Here is a 10,907-nt window from a genome sequence, read left to right as displayed (position 1 = left end):
TGGGCCCCGCCGTCTCAAGCACCGCTCCGCTGGGCCCTTCCTGTCAAGCACCGCTCCGCTGGGCCCTTCCTGTCATGCACCGCTCCGCTGGGCCCCGCTGTCTCAAGCACCGCTCCGCTGGGCCCTTCCTGTCAAGCACCGCTCCGCTGGGCCCCGCCGTCTCAAGCACCGCTCCGCTGGGCCCTTCCTGTCAAGCACCGCTCCGCTGGGCACTTCCTGTCAAGCACCGCTCCGCTGGGCCCTTCCTGTCAAGCACCGCTCCGCTGGGCCCTTCCTGTCAAGCACCGCTCTGCTGGGCATTTCCTGTCAAGCACCGCTCCGCTGGGCCCTTCCTGTCATGCACCGCTCCGCTGGGCCCGGCCGTCTCAAGCACCGCTCCGCTGGGCCCTTCCTGTCAAGCACCGCTCCGCTGGGCCCCGCCGTCTCAAGCACCGCTCCGCTGGGCCCTTCCTGTCAAGCACCGCTCCGCTGGGCCCTTCCTGTCATGCACCGCTCCGCTGGGCCCCGCCGTCTCAAGCACCGCTCCGCTGGGCCCTTCCTGTCAAGCACCGCTCCGCTGGGCCCTTCCTGTCATGCACCGCTCCGCAGGGCCCCACCGTCTCAATCACCGCTCCGCTGGGCCCCGCCGTCTCAAGCACCGCTCCGCTGGGCCCCGCCGTCTCAAGCACCGCTCCGCTGGGCCCTTCCTGTCAAGCACTGCTCCGCTGGACCCTTCCTGTCAAGCACCGCTCTGCTGGGCCCCGCCGTCTCAAGCACCGCTCCGCTGGGCCCCGCCGTCTCAAGCACCACTCCGCTGGGCCCTTCCTGTCAAGCACTGTTAACGGTTCACTGTGCCCACCATGCCTCCTCCTTGACCAGTGGAGACTGTAATCCACTTGAGAGACTGTGGCTTTGCACTCCCCAGGATGGCACAGTGGGCAACCCACCCACTGTATAGACTTGAGAGACTGTGGCTTTGCACTCCCCAGGATGGAACAGTGGGCAACCCACCTACTGTAGAGACTTGAGAGACTGTGGCTTTGCACTCCCCAGGATGGCACAGTAGGCATGGTGGCCCCTTCGTGGTTCTGGCGTCGTGGACTCATGTGACTGTGGTCCCCCCCCCTTCCCTTCCCTCTGAGGTGCCTGTAGTTTTTTCTTCAGATGCCCCTGCAGTGTTCTCTCCAGAGGACTCAGGTCTCCTGTGTGGGCTTTGCCCTTGTGTTGTTACACTTTGGCCCACGGACACTTCGATTTTCTTTTGATGTGCAGGACTAATTGCCTCGGTTAGCCATTGCACTGTATATAGACTTATTTTGATATTGATTTTTTGGCTAGTTGAGCATAACTTTTCAAAGCCTAATATGTACATACATTTTTATTCACAATTTAATTATGTCTTAGCATTTATCAGGGGGGTTTGGGTGGTGTCACTGTGACTTGTTGCTCTGCATTGGTGTGTACATAGTTTGGGGGGGTGGGGGTCGCATATGTGTGTGCCCGTAAGCATTACTCCTCCCCCCTCCCGTGTGTCGTAGGTGCAGTACTCACCGTTGTCGTCTGCGCCGGCGTTCGTATTCGTGGTAGATGAGCAGGTAGACGAGAGCAGGTAGTATGTTTAATTCGGGTTCCATGCTGTCCTCCATCCTCGTGGAGTGCGTAGAGGTGAGCGTTTTCCCGTTCGTAGTCTGTTTCTGCCGTGTTTTTATCGGCGGGGCTCCCGCCCCGGAAAAGGTGGCGGATTGGTGAGTTATGATACTGTTGGCGGTACATTGTCTGCCGCCTGCCTGTTGGCGGTGACCGCCGCGCTGTTTGTCTGTACCGCCGCGGCGGGCGGAGTGTTAATGTGGCGGGCTGTGTTGGCGGTTCCCGCCAGGGTCAGAATTCCATTTTTTGGACCGCCAGCCTGTTGGCGGGTTGGCCGCCGCTTTATCACCGACCGCCAGGGTTAGAATCACCCCCTCTGTCCAGGAATTTGAAACAAAAGAGAAACTGGCTGTGCTCATGAAGAGGCACAGAAAAGAATGCGTGTGATGAATCATTGACTGAGAACCACTCTGCATCACAGGGAATTTGAAACATTATTACAGCTGGATTTGGTACTACGGGTCAACATTTGACTATTATGTCATTTACTTTTCTCAAATCTTGAACAATTCGGACCTTTCCACTCGGTTTTATTAGTCCCATGATTGGTGAATTACATGGACTACTTAGTACTTCTTTCAGCACTCCCTGTTTCACAAATTCGTCAATGAGTTGGGCGACTTTCATGAGCGTTTCTTGCGGCATATGGTATTGTGGAGTCTGTGGAAAATTTGCATTAGGTTTTACAGTCACTTTCACTGGTTCTACTCCTTTGATAAATCGTCCATCTTTCCTTGTCATATCCCACACTTCCTTCTCAACAGTTACTTGTAGATCAGCTGGAATATCTGCTTCAGTGAGCATAGGATAAAGAGTAATCAGAGGATACTCTTCATCAACAGTTTCCATTTCATCTTCTTCTAAGCTGTCCTCTTCTTCCTCATCACTGTTCGTCTGAATTTTAATTCCATTATGTGAGCACATAATCGAGCATCCTAATTTGCATAATAGATCTCTTCCTAATAGGGATATTGGACTTGAGACACACACCACAAATTTAGGTAACCCTTGGAAGTTACCAATCTTGACTTGCACGAGATCTGTAATTGGGTTTGTCAGATACCTGTTTGCTACTCCCACTACTTGAACTGTTCTCCCTGAAAGTGGCAAATTTGGTACTTCGATGCTTCTAACTGTAGAGCGTGTAGCTCATGTGTCAACCAAAAATGAAACATTGTGACCCATAACTCTTCCTTCCACATACGGTCCCTTTTGATCAACTTCCAAAGATGCTGCAAGCATACAATTTCCCTCCTCATCTGAACTTTCACTTTCCCATTCATTGTTTATTCTATTCTCACTGTGTAACGGGAATTGGTGCACTGTGTTACTTGGATTAATTCCTTGACCTGTAACCTGTTGAGGAATCATTACTTGTTGCTGATTCATTGGTGCTAAGGGTACTTGCATTTGCTGATTAGGTACCATAGGAAATGGCTGTTGCATTGGCTGCGATTGTACCATTTGTACACGGGGCATTTGCACCTGCTGTGGTTGTATGGGTTGTAGACCTTGCATCTGATTTACATTATTTTGGAAATTTGGGTTCGGACCTCTCATTTTTGGTCCTCTCATAATCTGAAATGTATTGACATCATTGTTTTGCTGACCTACACCTTCCTGCACCAACATCGGGCACTCCCGTTTCCAATGTCCGACGATTCCACACGTGTGACATGGCATGACTTTCTTCATTGCCTGTATACCATTAGGAATCACCACAGTATTTAAATCAGGACCATTATTCACAAAGCCTCCTCGGCCTCTGCCTCTCATCTGTGGCTGAAACCTAGCATTTCCCTGCTGTTGCTGCTGTGGCAACTGTTGTTGGAAACCTTGCAAACCTGTCTGAGCTGCTCTAATCTGCATCACCATCACTTTTGCTTTCAACCTTTTCTGCTTTGTCTCAATCTCATCACTGCAGTATTTTGCATAGTTCAACACTTAATCGATCGATTTTGACTGCCAACAAATCAAATGCATTTTAATCATCTGGCTAATTTCGGGTCTCAATCCTTCCACAAATCTGAACAAAAAATGGAGCATGTCCTTTGCCTCAATCGTTTCTGTGCCACTGTAATTTTTAAATGCTTTCAACAATCTCTCATAGTATGCATGTATTGACTCCTTAACCTCCTGTGCTGTTCTGTCAATCTTCTGCCAATCTACATTTTTCGACGCAACTTTTATTTTCAAATACTCAATCACCTTATGGTATAAGCTCATTACCCTAGGCGACTGTGCACCTGAGTCCCTATCTCTTTCTGGTTCACTTGTTGGCCAATCTACAGCCCTTTTACAATCTTCCCACAAATTGCCGGAACCACAATTTTGAATAAAGTATTCAGGTCTTCCCAAAGGCATTTTGCGAGTTTCACAAATCTATCTGTTTGTTGATACCATTCGATCGGTTTCTCTCTTAACTTAGGGTAATCATCCGTAAAGGATTGAATATCACACCTGTGCTATGGTACATGGATACGTTTTCCCCCTGCTGTTTCTCTCTTTGGTAACATGGTTATAAGATCATCATTCTGTGGTACTTTATCATTCCGATCTGGGGTACTTTCTTTCTTCTTATCCTTTTTCTTAACCCACCTACTCTCCCACTTGTCTAAACATCTCCAAACCTGCGCGCTTTGCAATATTTCTTTAAGGGGTGTTTTCATTCCTGCAGACCTCATGTGTTCAAAATCTTTTGTCTCAAAGTCTAACCTGTAACTTCTGCTCAAATGCTTGGTTTTGTTTATGTCTATTTTGTGTCTGTCTGCAATTTCTTGTAACCTCCTATGTATGCTGCTTACTTCTCTTGTAATTCTAGGGCAAATGTATCTCAGCTCTTCTTCCTTGTATGATTCTAACCTGTTCAAACCCATCGTTCCGTCTACGAGTTCACCTGCTTCCATGCCCAATCTTATTTGATTCAAATATTCTTCTCCTTTCCCCTTGGGTGTACTCTGTTGGGAATTCAGACTGTTCAACCATTGTGTTAACTGTTGTGCATTTAGTCCCATTAATGTAGCATCTACGTCTACTGCTACTGATGGTTTCTTTAATATTTCTGTTGTTGAAGTTAGCGGTACTATTAGTGGTGGACTTTACCTTACCACAGTTGACGGAACACAAATTGGAATTGGACTAAATTCCAACAAAGACCCAGATCTATTTGACAGTGTTCCTACGGGAGTCGTTTCTTGGGTATTTTCTATGTATCTTCTTCCTGTCTCATTCTGCGTCATTACACCTTGATCGCATACACTTGGCTTTTCCTGTATATATAATGGTACTGGCGGACCTACAGTGATAGGCAAAGGTATTGCGTCCAGATTCTGTCTGTTCCCCAAATGCTGTGGCACGTTAATTCCCACATTATGGTTCATCATTGCTGGCATGTCTAACTGTTTTTCTGATGTTTGAATGTACTTTGGCACTTCTTGCATCTTTTGAGGCATTAAAATTTGTGTTGATTCGGTTTGAATCAATGTCAGTTTTTGGTCATTCTGTCATCCCTGCACCATTAAATTAGAAGTCATTTCCAAATTATGCTCATCATAATAGCGTCTTTGGACCTGTGGTTGATAATCATTAACAGTTTAGTTATGTCAGGATATATTCTCTGAACTTGTGGTATTTCTGGTGTAAAGGGCATATCGGGACTACTTTGCCTCTGCAATATTCTCAAATTCGGGGCTACAGTACCCTGTATTGGTTCTGGAGGGGCAGTACTAGTGCTTGGGCCATTTTCGTTTTCCACATATGGTGGTAGACGGCCATTTAGAAATTGCAGAATGAACTCCTCATCGTCTGATTCGTCTGACCTTTTCGAGTTTCTCTTGTTTTCTCTTTCTCTGGACTGACTCCTGTTTGTTTTATGGGTAGCTTTATTCCCTTCCATCTCTGCTTCGTCAGTAATTGCTGGAAACAATTTAATTCCCTGCAATATATCTGATCTCCAAACCTTTTGAGTACTATCCCATCTAGCATCCGCTAGTGTCTTTTCCACTTTTCTCACTCTTGTCTCAAATTTCTTTTGTAGTTGCCTTCTAGCCATTTGTTCCCAAATTGCTAATGCTTCAAACTGTGCTGGTCTTGGAGGTATTTTCATGTCGTATAGCGCAAATCTTAAATTCTCCAAGATTCTTAGGTTAAAAGTCCCATGGATAGGAAACGCTACACTTCCATGCTTTTCTGTTAATTCACACCATTGTTTTAACCAAAGACATGGTGCGACACCCTTTTCTTCAATTACAATGTAAGCTGGTGTACCCTCAGGCGGTGTTTCTTCTCCTACATTTGCTTTAATATATACATCTCCCCTCAAGGCACTCTTAAGTGCTTTGAAAAATGTAATCTTTCCGTCTTTTATTTTCTCAAAATGTAATCAATAAGTGACTTTAATTGCCAGAATACTCTTCGCTTGCCTTTCCCCACCAATTGCGCTTCACGGACTGCGTCCAATCCGTGCGCGACAGTTCTCACCAACCAACGTATCCCAGCGCGGCTCCTAGTGACGTCACACTCACACACTGCGGCTGACAAAGTCTTGCGGCTTGTCCTCCTTCATTCAGCTTCACTCAAAAATAATTTCTGCAATATATTGCGAGCACTAATCAAAAGAAGAAAACAAATCTGTTGGTTTACTACAGGAAGGGAAATACAATTGCTTCAGAAACCTTAGGGATTTTTCACTAGCCTCGGCAGTTATTCCATCTTTCTCGGTTTCCCACTTTCACAAGCAAAATTTGACCTGCAAACTTTGCTCTCAACTGATCAATGAACTATTCTAGTGCACCTTAGAATTAGTCAAATCTCAAAGTCGAAAACTTTCTTTCATTCCTCAATATTCACACTGACTCGTTGACCACGCCCGATCAACCTATTAAACCGAACAGATTACAACATCAATCAAGTGTCTCATACACTTTTCAACATACTCCGGAGTCTCTTGACCTCACAGGGCCCGTCTCAACATCAACAACCACGTGGACAATTTTTTCCCTGCACAAAGCGCTACACACAGATGAAGTTCGACGACTTCCCTACTCTCACAATTTGTAGTACCACTCCTCTAAAATTTTGATTGGAGTTCATAACCCCCTAAAATCCTCTCAAACTTCACAATTCATCTGCGGCATAAGCTATGCAAGCGCGAAACCCTAACTTCACTCATACCGTCACTAGAAACGCCGAAAATATCCTCACACCTCCATTTCCTCCATTCGCAAGCTCCGAGATTCCGGGAAAGTCATTGGGGACTTAGGGCATCATCATCTCTCCAACTTGTTTTATTAAAGAAAATTCTAACTTGAATCCATCTATTGTTCGGGTGGGGTCCCAAAGGGCCAAACCATTAATCTTTGCTACCATCTACTGACGTCCAGTCCTTATAAAATATTTTACTTGGACACGACGGAGGTCGGTGAACCCTTTGACCGGGTTGAGTTCTCCTCATCCAAAGAATTGTCGGATTCCTCAAATCAATAATCAATAATCATTTATAATCAATAACCAATACTCGATTAGTAATCAATCAACAAATTAGTTAAACAGAAAATCAGTAATTAGACACACCATGACCTTTCAGTCATGAATAACCACACCTGTTTATTAAAAGTTAATGAGTTTATTTCCCTATATTAACAAAGCTAACAATGTAAGTAAGTCTCAAAATCAAATGATACACATATACGAACATTACTAGCTGTCCATAGCGACAGAAGAAACGCAATCTACGCAAGATTTGGATTATAATGCACTCAGTTATAGCAATGCAAATCACTAATAAGAGTAACTGAATTCGACTAATTGCATACATTGGTCAGCATAACAAGATTTCAATTCAGCACGGTGCATCAAGTGAATACCTCAACTAACCTCCGATTAGCACTGGCATGTGGGGCTCCATGCAAAACAAATTTAGTCAACATAAATTTAGAAAACTTCTAGCTTAGGCTCTGTCAAAATAAGCAGTTGGTACCTAAGAAGGAAAACACAATGCATAATACATTTTATCCTTTTATAATTACCAATTACAATCAGCATTCAAGGTAAGTCTTCGTCTTTCAGGTACCGGTTCGATCAGCATGGGGCAGACTTCAAAGGGGCAAAGTTTAAGGCAAGTTTTCCTTGCAGCAGCGAGGAAATGGGGGAACAAGAGTTATGGACTGGGCAGGGCAAGATCAAGTTAAAGTTAAAGTCTCTAGGGTGAGAATTCTTTAAAATCTCTCTCTCTCTGGGATAGAGAAAAAAAACATCAAAGTGTCATCAAAATGGCTCCTCGAATCTGGCTTTAAAATGGCATCAAAGAAAATGGCTGGCTTCTCTTTGTCCGGTGGGTTTAAGTAAAGAAACGTTCCAAATTCTTCAGGGTCTTCCATTGGAGGGTCCATAGGGTGGTTTCTCTTTAACCAATGAATAGTGTCCTTCTCTTAATGTTCACCTACGCATAAGGTGTCCTTGGAGTTTTCGAACACAAGTAGCAACAAAGTTACCAATTAATTCGGCATCAGTGTCTTTATTGTCTGCACCTGCAGAAACTGACCTTGCTTCAAAGGGGATGAAACTTGTCTAGCACGCAACCTTGAGATAAGTGCATTAGTCATTCGTTAAAAATGAGACCAGGCAACTAGGTCAAAGCCTCTGCTAAATGTAAGCTAAGCATATAACAGTTTTAATGAGTAAATCATAAAATACATCTGCAATTATAATTATTACGGATTACTACATTGTCGATTTTTCATGATTAATTAAGCTCGTTTATAATAATGGCGATCTACTTCGTGGGCACATTTTCTACATACATTATTTTCTTTGCTAAAATCACATTATCTTATATGATTTTGTTACATGATATATGAATATTTGTTAGTCTTTCCTTTTCTGCTTCATAAAGGGCGAGGTGAACAGAGAGAAAGGGGGGGCACAGGAGCAGTGCTACCCCCTCTTCCATTTCTGTTTTACAGGTGACAGCGGTGGATGGAGCGTTGCAAGGGGCAGCGCGTAAGGAGGAGCAAGGGTGTCAGGTGCCGACAGTGGCACACAGGGCCTTGCCCTGAGTTCAAGTTAAGGGCGAATGGTGGTCGGTATGGGGTAGTGGTCATGGTATGGCTGTGTCAAAAATGCACAAGTCCATTGGGGTAGGTGATCATTCCATTCACGAAGCACCTGTGTCTAGTGCGACACAGGTAGGGGACTGTAAGATATTGGCCATACCGGACGCTGCTGGTATTGACGAAAGCGCGAGCACAACACTGCCGGAAAAAGATGGGGAAGATAAAGTGGGGGTTGGGCATAAGAAGAGACTTCCCTGCATGTGTTTGTCGATGCCGTGGGGATCGCACTTGGCGGAGCATGTCGATGTTTTTAAACTGTTGCACAGGGACATACAGGGGAAGAAAGGTTTAAAAGAGGAGGAATGGGAGTTAGCTCGGTGACCCTGGGTGCCAGTTACTATGCATAATTGGACATCTGCTTTTCTAGTATATGCTAGTATATATTGTGAGAAGTTTCCTGAAAGGGCCATTGCGCTCTTCAAATTTATGAACATCATTAGGAAAGCACAGATGCATTTTGGGGGGTTTTCTGGCTCAATTATGATGAGGAGTTTCAGGCAAGGGTAAGTGTGAATCCGGACAAGCCTTGCGGGGATGTGGACTCCAAGCTTTGATTGTAGTCGGTGGCTTTCTCACATTTGGCAGCCTCCACTTATACCGCGAGTGGTCTCCCAGTGATCTATAAGCCCTTTCAGTCCCGTCCCGCCCCACCAGGGGTGGGGATGGGATAGCAACCTCAGGTTCCAACCTCAGGGGCATGCTGGAATTTCAATAAAGGTTTCTGCTCCAGATATCCATGCAAATTTAAGCACGACTGCTCTAAACATGGGGATAAGCACCCGGTAACACAATGTTTTTCCCTCAATAGCCCAGCGGAACAGTGGAGAGCGGCTAGGGAGAGAGGGATGCAAGGCGCTCCTGCACCAAAGGGCACCTACGCCAATTAAGCTAGTGGTATTGCCGCCCTGCCTTCATATGTACCCTGACCGGGACATGGCGAACAAGCTGGAATGGGGTTTTCTGAAAGGGTTTCAAATAGGTTAACAAGGGCCGAGACGCAGGAGATGGACAGACCATTTGCAGTCTGCCAAGGACATGCCACAGGTGGTAGCGGACAAATTGGAAAAGGAAGTCACTGAAGGTAGACTTGCGGCCCCCTTTTGCGATTGGCCTATGGATGAATTGATGATCTCTCCTCTGGGTGTGGTCCCCAAGAAAGCATCAGGGGAGTTTCGTCTCATTCATCATTTGTCATGGCCGGAGGGGGCGTCAGTGAATGATTCTATTGCTCCTGAAGATACGCGGGTGGTTTATCCGTCCGTTGACAATGCCATCCAGCTTGTTCGGGGATATGGAAAAGGGTCCCAGTTAGCAAAATGTGACATTAAGGCAGCTTTCAGGCTTTTGCTCACCCAGAGGATTTCGGTTTGCTGGGTATACTGATGGATGGGCGATTTTTGTGGACAGCATCCTCCCGATGGATGCGCCATTTCCTGTGCACATTTTGAGATGTTTAGCACCTTCCTGCAGTGGGTCTTTGTGAAAGTGTGTGGACATCGGGAGGTGACTCATTATCTGGATGATTTTCTGTTCGTGGGACGGCTGGCTCAGATGCTTGTGGACGGGCTTTGGCATGCTTTGAGAGATTGGCGGGGGGAAATGGGTGTTCCATTGGCCCCCGAGAAGACTGAAAGGCCAAGTTGTGTATTGACTTTTTTGGGAATTGAGCTGGACACGGTTAGCCTGGTAGCTCGTTTGCCACTTAGGAAGGTTGCGGAGATTTTGGAATTTTTTAATCAAGTGTGATCATTGCATAAGATTGAACTACGCAGGGCACAGCAGTTATTGGGCTACCTTAACTTTGCATGCAGGGTCGTCAAGGGGTGCAGGACTTTTTGCAGGAGACTTGGCCTTGCCATGTCAGGTGCTTCCCTCCCGCATCACCGGATTCGAGTGTCGATGGACTTATGGGAGGATGTCAGAGTGTGGGAAACTTTCTTGACACAGTTCAATGGGGTCTCCATGATGTTTCAGGATGAAGATACGGTCTGGCAGGTACACATTTTCTTGGATGCTGCAAGAGCTACTGGTTTCAGTCTTTTTTGGGATGCAATGTGGTGTGTGGAACAGTGGGCGGCAAGTTGGTTGCAGTAAGGCAGGAGTATTGCCTTTTGGAGTTTTTTACACTGTTGGTGGCTTTGACAGTCTGGGGGACGAACTGGCTAAAAG

This window comes from Pleurodeles waltl, chromosome 1_2 (assembly GCF_031143425.1).
Source record: "Pleurodeles waltl isolate 20211129_DDA chromosome 1_2, aPleWal1.hap1.20221129, whole genome shotgun sequence".
In the NCBI taxonomy this organism is placed as follows: domain Eukaryota; kingdom Metazoa; phylum Chordata; class Amphibia; order Caudata; family Salamandridae; genus Pleurodeles; species Pleurodeles waltl.
The sequence above is the reverse complement of the archived record's forward strand: the minus strand, read 5'-3'. Positions refer to the sequence as shown.